Here is a 12,357-nt window from a genome sequence, read left to right on the forward strand (position 1 = left end):
CCATAGTAAGGCATGATGGCCCTGGTGCTGCAGCCTTAAGAGCCCAAGACTCCTGTAACATAGTATTAGGAATGATGGCAAGGCGCGCACTCTGGTTCCCAGTCAAGTTTTCCTGCTATAGCAACAAATTGTCTTCTCCTCCAAACGTTTTCTTGACTCCATCAATTATCAGGGAGGCTGTGTTTCTTTTCCTTTTCAGGCGTGTCTAGTTACATTTCGTTTTCAGGTGTTTCAGGTTAATTCACATTGATGTCTCTAAGGATTCTGGTACTTGTATTCTCGCACTTTTTTTCAATTGCAGGTGACTGGGAAACAACTCCCTCCAAAGCACAAATCTTACCCTTGATAGGGGGAGGGGGAGACCATATTTATGGCTCACCATAGTAAGGCATGATGGCCCTGGTGCTGCAGCCTCTTGAGCCCGAGACTCCTGGAACATAGTGTTAAGAATGATGGCAAGGCGCGCACTCTGGTTCCCAGTCAAGTTTTCCTGCTGTAGCAACAAATTGTCTTCTCTTCCAAACGTTTTCTTGACTCCATCAATCATCAGGAAGGCTGTGTTTCTTTTCCTTTTGAGGCGTGTCTAGTTACATTTCTTTTTCAGGTGTTTCAGGTTAATTCAGATTGATGTCTCTAAGGATTCTGGTACTTGTATTCTCACACTTTTTATCAATTGCAGGTGACTGGGAAACAACTCCCTCCAAAGCACAAATCTTTCCCTTGATAGGGGGAGGGGGAAAATCATGTTTATGGCTCACCATAGTAAGGCATGATGGCCCTGGTGCTGCAGCCACTTGAGCCCGAGACTCCTGGAACATAGTGTTAAGAATGATGGCAAGGCGCGCACTCTGGTTCCCAGTCAAATGTTCCTGCTGTAGCAACAAATTGTCTTCTCCTCCAAACGTTTTCTTGACTCCATCAATCATCAGGGAGGATGTGTTTCTTTTCCTTTTCAGACGTGTCTAATTACATTTCCTTTTCAGGTGTTTAAGGTTAATTCACATTGATGTCTCTAAGGATTCTGGTACTTGTATTCTCACACTTTTTTCAATTGCAGGTGACTGGGAAACAACTCCCTCCAAAGCACAAATCTTTCCCTTGATAGGGGGAGGGGGAAAACCATGTTTATGGCTCACCATAGTAAAGCATGATGGCCCTGGTGCTGCAGCCTCATGAGCCCAAGACTCCTGTAACATAGTGTTAAGAATGATGGCAAGGCGCGCACTCTGGTTCCAAGTCAAGTTTTCCTGCTGTAGCAACAAATTGTCTTCTCCTCCAAACGTTTTCTTGACTTCATCAATTATCAGGGAGGCTGTGTTTCTTTTCCTTTTCAGGCGTGTCTAGTTACATTTCCTTTTCAGGTGTTTCAGGTTAATTCACATTGATGTCTCTAAGGATTCTGGTACTTGTATTCTCGCACTTTTTTCAATTGCAGGTGACTGTGAAACAACTCCCTCCAAAGCACAAATCTTTCCCTTGATAGGGGGAGGGGGAAAACCATGTTTATGGCTCACCATAGTAAGGCATGATGGCCCTGGTGCTGCAGCCTCTTGAGCCCGAGACTCCTGGAACATAGTGTTAAGAATGATGGCAAGGCGCGCACTCTGGTTCACAGTCAAGTTTTCCTGCTGTAGCAACAACTTGTCTTCTCCTCCAAACGTTTTCTTGACTCCATCAATCATCAGGGATGCTGTGTTTCTTTTCCTTTTCAGGCGTGTCTAGTTACATTTCCTTTTCAGGTGTTTCAGGTTAATTCACATTGATGTCTCTAAGGATTCTGGTACTTGTATTCTCGCACTTTTTTTCAATTGCAGGTGACTGGGAAACAACTCCCTCCAAAGCACAAATCTTACCCTTGATAGGGGGAGGGGGGGAAACCATGTTTATGGCTCACCATAGTAAGGCATGATGGCCCTGGTGCTGCAGCCTCTTGAGCCAGAGACTCCTGGAACATAGTGTTAAGAATGATGGCAAGGCGCGCTCTCTGGTTCCCAGTCAAGTTTTCCTGCTGTAGCAACAAATTGTCTTCTCTTCCAAACGTTTTCTTGGCTCCATCAATCATCAGGAAGGCTGTGTTTCTTTTCCTTTTGAGGCGTGTCTAGTTACATTTCTTTTTCAGGTGTTTCAGGTTAATTCAGATTGATGTCTCTAAGGATTCTGGTACTTGTATTCTCACACTTTTTTTCAATTGCAGGTGACTGGGAAACAACTCCCTCCAAAGCACAAATCTTTCCCTTGATAGGGGGAGGGGGAAAATCATGTTTATGGCTCACCATAGTAAGGCATGATGGCCCTGGTGCTGCAGCCACTTGAGCCCGACACTCCTGGAACATAGTGTACAGAATGATGGCAAGGCGCGCACTCTGGTTCCCAGTCAAGTGTTCCTGCTGTAGCAACAAATTGTCTTCTCCTCCAAACGTTTTCTTGACTCCATCAATCATCAGGGAGGCTGTGTTTCTTTTCCTTTTCAGGCGTGTCTAATTACATTTCCTTTTCAGGTGTTTCAGGTTAATTCACATTGATGTCTCTAAGGATTCTGGTACTTGTATTCTCACACTTTTTTTCAATTGCAGGTGACTGGGAAACAACTCCCTCCAAAGCACAAATCTTTCCCTTGATAGGGGGAGGGGGAAAACTATGTTTATGGCTCACCATAGTAAGGCATGATGGCCCTGGTGCTGCAGCCTCATGAGCCCAAGACTCCTGGAACATAGTGTTCAGAATGATGGCAAGGCGCGCACTCTGGTTCCCAGTCAAGTGTTCCTGCTGTAGCAACAAATTGTCTTCTCCTCCAAACGTTTTCTTGACTCCATCAATCATCAGGGAGGCTGTGTTTCTTTTCCTTTTCAGGCGTGTCTAATTACATTTCCTTTTCAGGTGTTTCAGGTTAATTCACATTGATGTCTCTAAGGATTCTGGTACTTGTATTCTCACACTTTTTTTCAATTGCAGGTGACTGGGAAACAACTCCCTCCAAAGCACAAATCTTACCCTTGATAGGGGGAGGGGGAGAACCATGTTTATGGCTCACCATAGTAAGGCATGATGGCCCTGGTGCTGCAGCCTCTTGAGCCAGAGACTCCTGGAACATAGTGTTAAGAATGATGGCAAGGCGCGCACCTTAGCACTTCACCTTGAGCACTTCTCCATAAGCACTACAGCACCTATCCCTTGCCCCCTCCCTTCTGCACTTGCACATTCTGAACACTCACAAGGCAAAGTAGGTTCATCTCACCTCCCTATTATTTTAATTATTTGTTTGTTTTATTAATTCAATTATTTATCATTTAGCTTTGTTGTATTATTTGTCTACCTTCCCGTTTCCCTAACCGGTTGCTCTGTGGGCACTTTGAAACAGTTTTGCTAATTGTATAAGCACCTAACAAATGACCAATACATACATAAATACATTTTTCTGAGGTGCTGGTGCACAGAAGATCATAGGAAACTTGCTCCCTATTTGGGCAATTATCTAATTATTATGAAATGAAAGTTCATGAATCTTTTTTGAGCGTATGCACGTGGGTGTGTGTGTGCTCCCTTGTACCCAACCCTGTACAGAGGCATCAGCAATGCCTGTGAGAATATAATAGTGGTGAGACTGCTTGTTAGGGTGTGAAAAGTAGATCAGAGGATGGGTGTGTTGGGTGTGAGTAAACACTTCCTGCATTTCAAGTACAGAGCTGCGTGACAATGCTGATAAGTGCTAGTGAAAAGTGGTCCTGGCAGGTCCCAGCATAGAGGAATCATGGCTCTCCATTAGAGTTTAGAGCTTGGAGATAGATGCTGTATAGCACTATAATGAATAATACTACAGACATATCAATAATGTGCAATGCATTGTACCAAACAATTCACAATATGTTATGAAATATAAGGTATTACCTTTTTTCATAAATTTCTCAGATTGTATGTTAAACAGGTGACTCAATCTTGAAAACAATATCAGAGGGGTGTTTGCTGTTAATATACTTGTGTACAGGCGTGCAATAAATGCATATGATATCGTATCATATCAACGCTTGTCTGCCTATTGAGGCTTGCATACATGAAACTGTTTGAGATCTAACTCCTTTGCAAGAGATTTAGCTCTCACTCTCTGTCTGAGCTCTGGTTAATGGGCTGCCCAGATATTACAGCCCCTCTAAATTGTAATCTCCATTAAATTGAGTATGTGAGTGAATGTGAGTGTCTCTCTATATGAGTGTTTGTGTGTCTGTGTACAAATGAGTCATTGAGCATATGCAATTGTATGCCTATTTTGCAGAGCAATGCAAACAACCCTTTCATATGCACACAAGTTATTCAAGGAGTCACGTGACTCACTTTTCACACGGCCCTTCTATTGTCAGTCAGTTTGGGTTTTGGGTAGGTGGATGATATGTCTTAATCACTTATCGCACCCAGTTTACCCTACTTACTCGCCACACTGATGTCACTCTCCACACTTACCTCACTTAATATAGTCTACCAATTCAGCTAATTGATTGTGCGAGTAAATGTGTTTTTTTAAAGGAGCAAGTGAGGGACTATAGGTATGAGCATCTTTGGGAAGAGCATGAATACATAACAGAGTCTTTAGAAACTCTGGTTCCATGGATCACTAAATTTGTAAATCTCTCTTTTGATGAGGGTCTGGTGCCGGAACTGTTAAAGTCGGCATGGATCACACCCTTACTGAAAAAGGAGAATCTCGATCCAGCGAATAATGACAACTACAGGCCTATTACCAACATGCCTTATGTTCTCAAAATAATTGATAAATTGGCCTATTTACAGCTACAGGCCCATGTCGAAAAATACAATATCCTGGGCACCCGTCAGTCAGGCTATAGGGCACGTCATGGGACTGAGACAGCTATGCTAGATCTCAAATCGACCTTAGCTAGCATAGCTGATAATAATCAAGCTGCCCTGCTCATGTTACTTGACCTCTCCGCAGCCTTCGACCTAGTTGATCACAGCTTACTGGTGTCAAGGCTCGGAGAGGTCGCCAAGTGCTCCGCAAATGCCTCCAGATGGATTGCCTCGTTTCTGGGTCCCAGAATGGTAAGGGTTTGCGTGGGCGATAGCCAACCTGCTCCAATTACTCAGACATGCGGAGTTCCGCAGGGCTCCTGTCTATCGCCCTTGCTTTTCAATCTATACATTCGTCCTCTTCTTGACCTCTTAAACAAACTAGGCGTGCAATATACGAACTACGCCGATGATACTCAAGTGGTTATACAGCTGAGTGGCCTTTATAGCAGCGATTCTGCAACCATCAACAAAATATACAAAGCTATACAAGACTGGATGGCCTGCAATTCTCTTGCCCTCAATGATAAAAAACTGAAATTCTCATTGTGGCATCTAAAAACACTAGGGCGAAACTAGATCCCGATTATGCTAGCTTCCATGTTGCTGATAACACCATTCTCGTTCAGAAGAAGGTTAAGACATTGGGAGTTGTTCTTGACGAAGATCTCTCAATGAAATTTCACGTCTCCAGCATCAAATCAAGCTGTGGTCTCATAAATAAGAGAATAGGGTATATTCGCCCATTCATATCACAAGAGAACTGCGCTCTTATTTCCACCGCACTAATTAATTCTAGATTGGATTACTGTAACAGCCTCCTAGCGGGCACCACAGCTCTCAACATCCAATCATTACAAGTGGCTCAGAATAATGCTGTGCGCAATATCTTCGTTCAGTCCCGTCGCACACACATTTCCACCTTCAGGAAAAAACTTAATTGGCTCCCCATTAAACACCGGATAACCCATAAGATACTAACCACGACTCATAAATGCCTCAGTCTCAGCAGTCCCACCTACCTGTCAGACCGTATAAGCATTAAGCCAAACATTAGGAACCTTCGGTCATCCTTGGCCATCATTCTCAAACAGCCCAAAATTAGGACAGCTACATTTGGAGGCACAACTCTTGATGCACAGGGACCCCTGCTCTGGAACAAACTTCCAGCCCAGATGCAGCAGATTCAGAACTACTCCGTATTCAAACGCGCCGTAAAAACCCACTTTTTCAACATGGAATAACTCCTTGACCTTGCTCCTTCTCTGCTCTATACAGGCTTCTCTATATGTTTGTCTGTCCTGTTAAGTTTCTATGTGCGCCCTGAGGCCTACGGGCATGTTGGCGCTTTATAAGAATTATATTAATATTTAAAGGAGACTATTACAACATATAACATTTTACTGATCTGGTGCATATGTGTTGGTGTGTACCCCACAATGCTGGTACCTTCCAGTCCTGAAAAAATAGACCCGGTACTTGTTGTTTCTGTTGTAAAAAAGTTTTTTGATTTTTAATAATTTTTTAATCATTAATTCACAAATATAAAAACACTTCTAAAAGTGTTTGGTATGAGTCAAACCCAACCTCACACAGCATGGTAATAACAAAAAAAATACAAATTACAAAATTACACATCCATATATCCACATAAAACGATGAATAAATTACACAGACAGACAATAAATGGATTTAACAATTTTCCAAAGCCTGAGCGTAATGACTCAGGTACAAACAAATCCCGACATGTTTCAGTTCCAGGTTGCTCAAATGCATGAACTTTCTTCAGGGGAATATTTCAATTTCAAATTTTCCACCATGCAATCCAAGGTCCCAATTATGGGTTCTCACGCATTTCCTAAACCAGGAAACAAACACATGGGGCAGACACCACCCATATATACCAGTCAGATAAGCTCAGAAACAAATTCCATGCATCAGTGCAGTTTGTTTAATAAATCACAAAGCACTGATAAAATTAGGACATGATTACACTCAACCTGTCCCCAATAACAAGCTACATGCCTCTTCCATTGGTACCGGTAGCGCCGGTGTAACAACACCACAATTTGGCCAAAGACTTCAACAGGGTGAGTCTTGATTATTTGATAGCTCCTAGTAGCTGAAGGCCCACTTAAAAGCTGCAAACCAAACAATACATACAGTTCATCACAGTCAGACCACCAAAAAGTTTCTCCCTCTACCAGGAAAAACAGCAGTATGTCACCAAGCAGCCCTTATTGCTGCACCAAAGTGTACCACCACCACACAGTGATAATATTCCATGGCCGACATGTGCCCAACACCCCCGTTGGTTTCGTATAAGTATGACACTGCCATAAATTGTTAAATTTAAGATACCGTGATCTCTAGTGTACAGTGCGGTACATCCACTGTGGTCAAAAACAACACATCATACCTCCTTTTTAATACGTACAATGTCAATATCTATCCTGTTCCTCTCAGAAAATGGATAAAAAATCGCTGTATTTCGGTATCCAAGGCTAGGGACCTGTATGGAGAACGAAGCGGAATAGCCTCTGTTGAAATGAAACCACACTGTGTCACTATATTCAATTATTTTTAACACAGCCTAACTACACAACGCTCATCAAATAGTACCCCATGAGACTCAATGCCCCCTTAAAGACATACCTGTGACACGCGTAACGAAAGATATATTCCGAAAGATACCTTTGGCTGGAACAGGCATCGATGGAGAGAGAGAGTCACTCTTAATAGACAATTCCTTTTGAAACTGTGGAATGGCGTTCCGGAACTGTGCCTTTTCTCCATGCATGAATGACCTAGACTATATCCATTTCCCCTATGCAATTACGTCTGGGCATGAATGCTTTGTTGTCAGTAGAAGGGACATTTAGGGAAAATGTATTTAAACTGTTAATGGTAAAACTAATAGACAAAACTCCTTTAAATCTGGGAAAGGTTGGGGGTGGGGGATGATAGGAAAAATGCAGGTTTCAGATGTTGGGAGTTCTTTGACTAAGGCAATCATCGAAGCAGGAGATCCTAAAAGCAGGGTGTGCTCCTCTGCTACCAAGGATCCTGAATAAAGTCTTTCAAAAACTGAATGATAATCCTGTGTTGCTTTAGTAAATAATGATTTGAATGTCCTGAATTGGAACACGAGGGGTTTTGAAGTTTCATCAACAAAAGCACTAGTAATTACATTTTTGGTGCATATGATTTAATACTGCTGCAGGAAACGTGGCCCCAGGTTGAGTTGAGGTTAGATGGATTTACCTTTATCAATCATGATGCTAATAGAGGGATAGTGGGTCGGCCATCAGGTGACCTAATCATCACATCATGTAACTCTAAGATAACATCGATGATCAAAATATCTGTCTCACAGTATGGCATCTTGGCAACAACCCTGGGCTTTTCCCCGAATACTACCTTTAGTGGCATTATAGTGATCAATCTGTACTTTTATCCCTCCTGTTCCACACTGGATGCTTTCTTAGAATCAATTGTGGAGATATTGGCTGATGCTGTTAGTTCGGGTAAGCCAAAAGATACTTATCAAGGGTGATCTGAATTGCCAGTCTCTTAAAGTAATACAAAATAGGAAGGGATTTCACCTTGGCGGGGAAAATAGTAAGAAATGGTGTAAGTTTCAGGAGGATTGGGATCTCCTGATCTGTAATGGGAATGTGAATGTCAATTTTCATGCAGGGCAGACGAGGGTGGGCTCTGGGGCTAAATCAGTAATTGATTAAAGAATTGTATCTAGAGATCTGTTTCAACAATGTTCAGACATGCGGGTTCATTCAACTTTATGAAGTGACCATAATATGCTATCGATCAGGATGGTGGGAGGGGGGATTTCAATTAGGAGGAAAGTCTAGACACTTTGATGAGGTGGTAAACCAAGGAGGAAATCGACTATTCAGGTTTGGGAGAAATGGCAGAGACCGGAATAGAAAGTTAAAAGAACTGGTGGTGTGTAACCCCAAAGAACAGCTATCAGTGAAGTGCCAAATCCAGGGTTAGAGGCACCCTTGGCAAAATGCCTGTCTTTAGACTTAGTAGCTAAACTAATTGAAAAAGCGTCAGGTTCGAGGGTGGCACGGCCTAATGGGCTCTTTAATGATATTCTGAAGGCTGAGGTGGTTGCTTGGTCAGTGGTTCTATTCTCCCCTGGAGATCTGCTGTGGTGATCCATATTTTCAGGAAGGGCGATGGAGCAGAACCTAATAACTTCCGCCTGATCACCCTTCTTGATGCTGATAGTAAGATCTTTGCTGGAACGGAGTTGCTAGAGTTAGACTCTTGGGCAGAGAGCGGTGGGATACTGGATAGGGCTCAAATTGGTTTTAGAAAAGGCCTGTCTACTACTCTGAATGCCTTGGTAGTAAACATGCTAAGAGATGAAGCATGGCAAGCTAGTACCCCGCCATTGTACGCTGCAACGATTGATCTGAGCAAGGCTTTTGACATGGTGAATAGAAGTATCCTTTGGGCAAGGGGTATACCAAGGTGGCTTCTGGCAATTCCGATACATCTACATGACAACACCACGATCCAAATCAGACTGGATAATCAGGGACATCTTACTCAGCCAATATGAACAGACAGGGAGGTGAGGCCTGGGTGCATGCTTGCTCCAGGCCTTTTTATTTTGTATATGGCTATATGGGTAAGGACTTGAATAAGCAGAGATTTGATGGCCCCAAAATTGGTGGGTGAAAAAACAGTTTGGTGGCCAATGCAGACAATGTGCTGCTGCTGGACTTTACTCCCAAAAGCATACAAGATTTGTTGGGGAATAGGAGTAGATATGTAGCCAAAAATGAATTAGTAATTAACCATGCTAAGACCAGAATTTTAAGGTTTGGGACAAGAATAAAGAAGGGGGTGGGGTGAGATGGTCATTGGAGTCCCAGAACATTGATCCAGTGGAGGAGTCTACCTATGTGGGTTTTAGATTAACAGCTTTCCCTAATAAGAAACAGGTAGAGGACAACCTGATAACTAAGATCGATCAGTTGGCCGCCCAGATGAAAAACGTAGAGAGTAGTCTCTGCAGAATCTCGATAATCCCATTGCTTAAGTTTTATACAGGTAATGTTATCCCAACCCTGCCATATGGCATGGATGTGGAATCCCAGGCTTGGGAGGTGGATTGGGACCATCTAGATGGCAGGCTCTGGAAGAAAGTTCTATGACTTCCTTCTTCTCTTCCCTTAGCAGCCCTCCAGTACGAGTTAGTTCTCCACTCCCTCAGGGCTAGCATGGAGTGGAGACATTTACATCTGTAGAGGATGATAACAAATGCCAAAGGGCCGAGTCCCTCTACTTGGATATTCTAATAGAAGAGGATAGACAAACCAACCTTTTCTTGAGAGGGCTGACTCAGAAAGTGAAGTATATCCTGGCAGGCATACCAAGAAAAGTGGAGGACCTGATCCAAGAGCTGATTCAAACTAAATGAAAAAGACTGGATCAAGACAATTGATGAAATGCAATCATCAAAATTGCACTGCAGCTTTTCTTGGTTGGATAAATCAAGTGGGGCCCTGTGGAAGTACCTGATTACATTTCCGGATAGTCAAGGTAGATGGGTTCTCTCAAGGAGTTGGATAAATGTTCTCCACACGGGAGAACTTTTGGCATGTAGATCTAGCATAGGACCTACCAAGGAATGGTGCCCTCTCTGTTTGAATGAAATCATCTCCTCATTGTTTCATATTGTAATTAATTGTCATGGTATGAGACACATAATGAATTTTGCCATTGATCACTTTGTAAATGCTCTGGGGTGTCTGCAGACAGTGGATTTCTGGCATAGACTATCCTCAGGGCATGAGACACCTTTATCTTTGGAACTTATCAACGTTTTGAACTTGTTAGATCTGCATAAAGAATTTCCCAGAGGATAAATTGGAACCGGTGTTTAGCTTAATTAGTATTTTGTTAATAGTTTTCTTATTTAACTATATAGGTTCTGTTGATATATTTATTTATGTAGCAACTGTGAATGAAGAGTTTGTGTTATGTGATATGAAAAGTCAATGTTTTAACTATAACTTATTGATTAAAAAAACTCAAACCACTCCTTTACACACCTTACCGGCATTAACTCATTAGGGTATAGTTAAGCAAATGTTTAAGAATGGCATTACTCATTCACCTATTTCACCTTGCTCTATGTAGTCTTCACAAGTATCTGAGTGCTGAGAAACCTTTGGGTAGCAGCACCTTCAAAGCTACACTTTAAATAGAAACTCTGAGAATTATGTGGTGGAATTATATGGAGCAGAAGCTCTCAGATCAGATCCCAGGTCCCCCTCTAGGATATACTATGGAGATAGAATAGCATTTACTAAGGCAGATATTCATGAAGTCTAAATAAAACTGAAGGACTCTAGAGCTCCCGGCATGGGCAGGCTATAAAACATGGTTATCATAAGTAAGCCAGAGGTATGAACTGTGATATCATATCACCTGTTTAAGCAGCTTGCCCAGGAATGTGTCATACCTAGCTCTTGGAGGCAATCCCTTCTTGTTCCAGTACGTAAAAAGCGGGACCAGAACATCCTGGCTAATTACAAACTATTAGCAAAGGAAGATACTCCTGTGAACATTGTTTTAAATCTTCTCCTTGAACAATTGAACCGATGGGCTAAAGACAAACAATTATTACCTCTCCAACAAACAGGCTTGAGGAAGAATGTGTGCATATATCACAACATATGGGCAATTCAATATCTGATACCCTAAACCGTGTATGATAGAACATTACAGTTGTACATTGCCTTTGTTGACTTCACCAAGGCATTTGACAGGGTAGACAAATCCACATTGTTCAAATTGTTGCGATATAGAAACAGATTTATTAGATTAAATTCAACTTTTGAATACAGCAACATCTGCCGCAGTACAAATTAGTCAAGAATGACACATGATGGACTATGTGGCAATAAGGAATGGTGTGAAACAAGGGTGCATTCTTGCACATGCACTGTTCAACTAATATGTGGCAGATTTAGGTACTAAGCTCGATGCTTGTAACAATCATCGACCAAAAATAGCTATGCTCACCGTAGGTTGGCTCATTTACATTGATGATACAAAACTCAAAGACAGGACCACCATTGGCCATCAGAGGGCCCTGACTGTTCTGAACACATACTCTAAAGAAAATGGTTTAGAGTTCAATTTGGAAAAAAATAAAAGTATAGATATAGGAAATAAGCAGACAGCCAGATATAGTGTATAGAAAAATAGAAAAAGTAAACACCTATGTGTATATATATCTTGGAATACTAATTTCCCCCACCTGCTCGGTCATTTCTAAAAGAGATTAAATAATCTCGAGGACTTTGTGTAATTGTGGGGTGAGTCGCAAACTTGCAATGTCTGAGGGGGCATTCTCCACTGAGAGGCTCTTCCATGTCTATCATGCTAGCCTTATACCGAGCATCTTATACAGCCTTGAGATACAAACTGATAATGAACTTAAGTGGCTCAAATTGCTGAAGTGGAAGATTTGAATATGTTGATTGGGGCTTCCTCTAGGGGTATCTATCGAAG

Source organism: Ambystoma mexicanum, chromosome 12 (genome assembly GCF_040938575.1).
Source record: "Ambystoma mexicanum isolate Mex_15411 chromosome 12, UKY_AmexF1_1, whole genome shotgun sequence".
In the NCBI taxonomy this organism is placed as follows: domain Eukaryota; kingdom Metazoa; phylum Chordata; class Amphibia; order Caudata; family Ambystomatidae; genus Ambystoma; species Ambystoma mexicanum.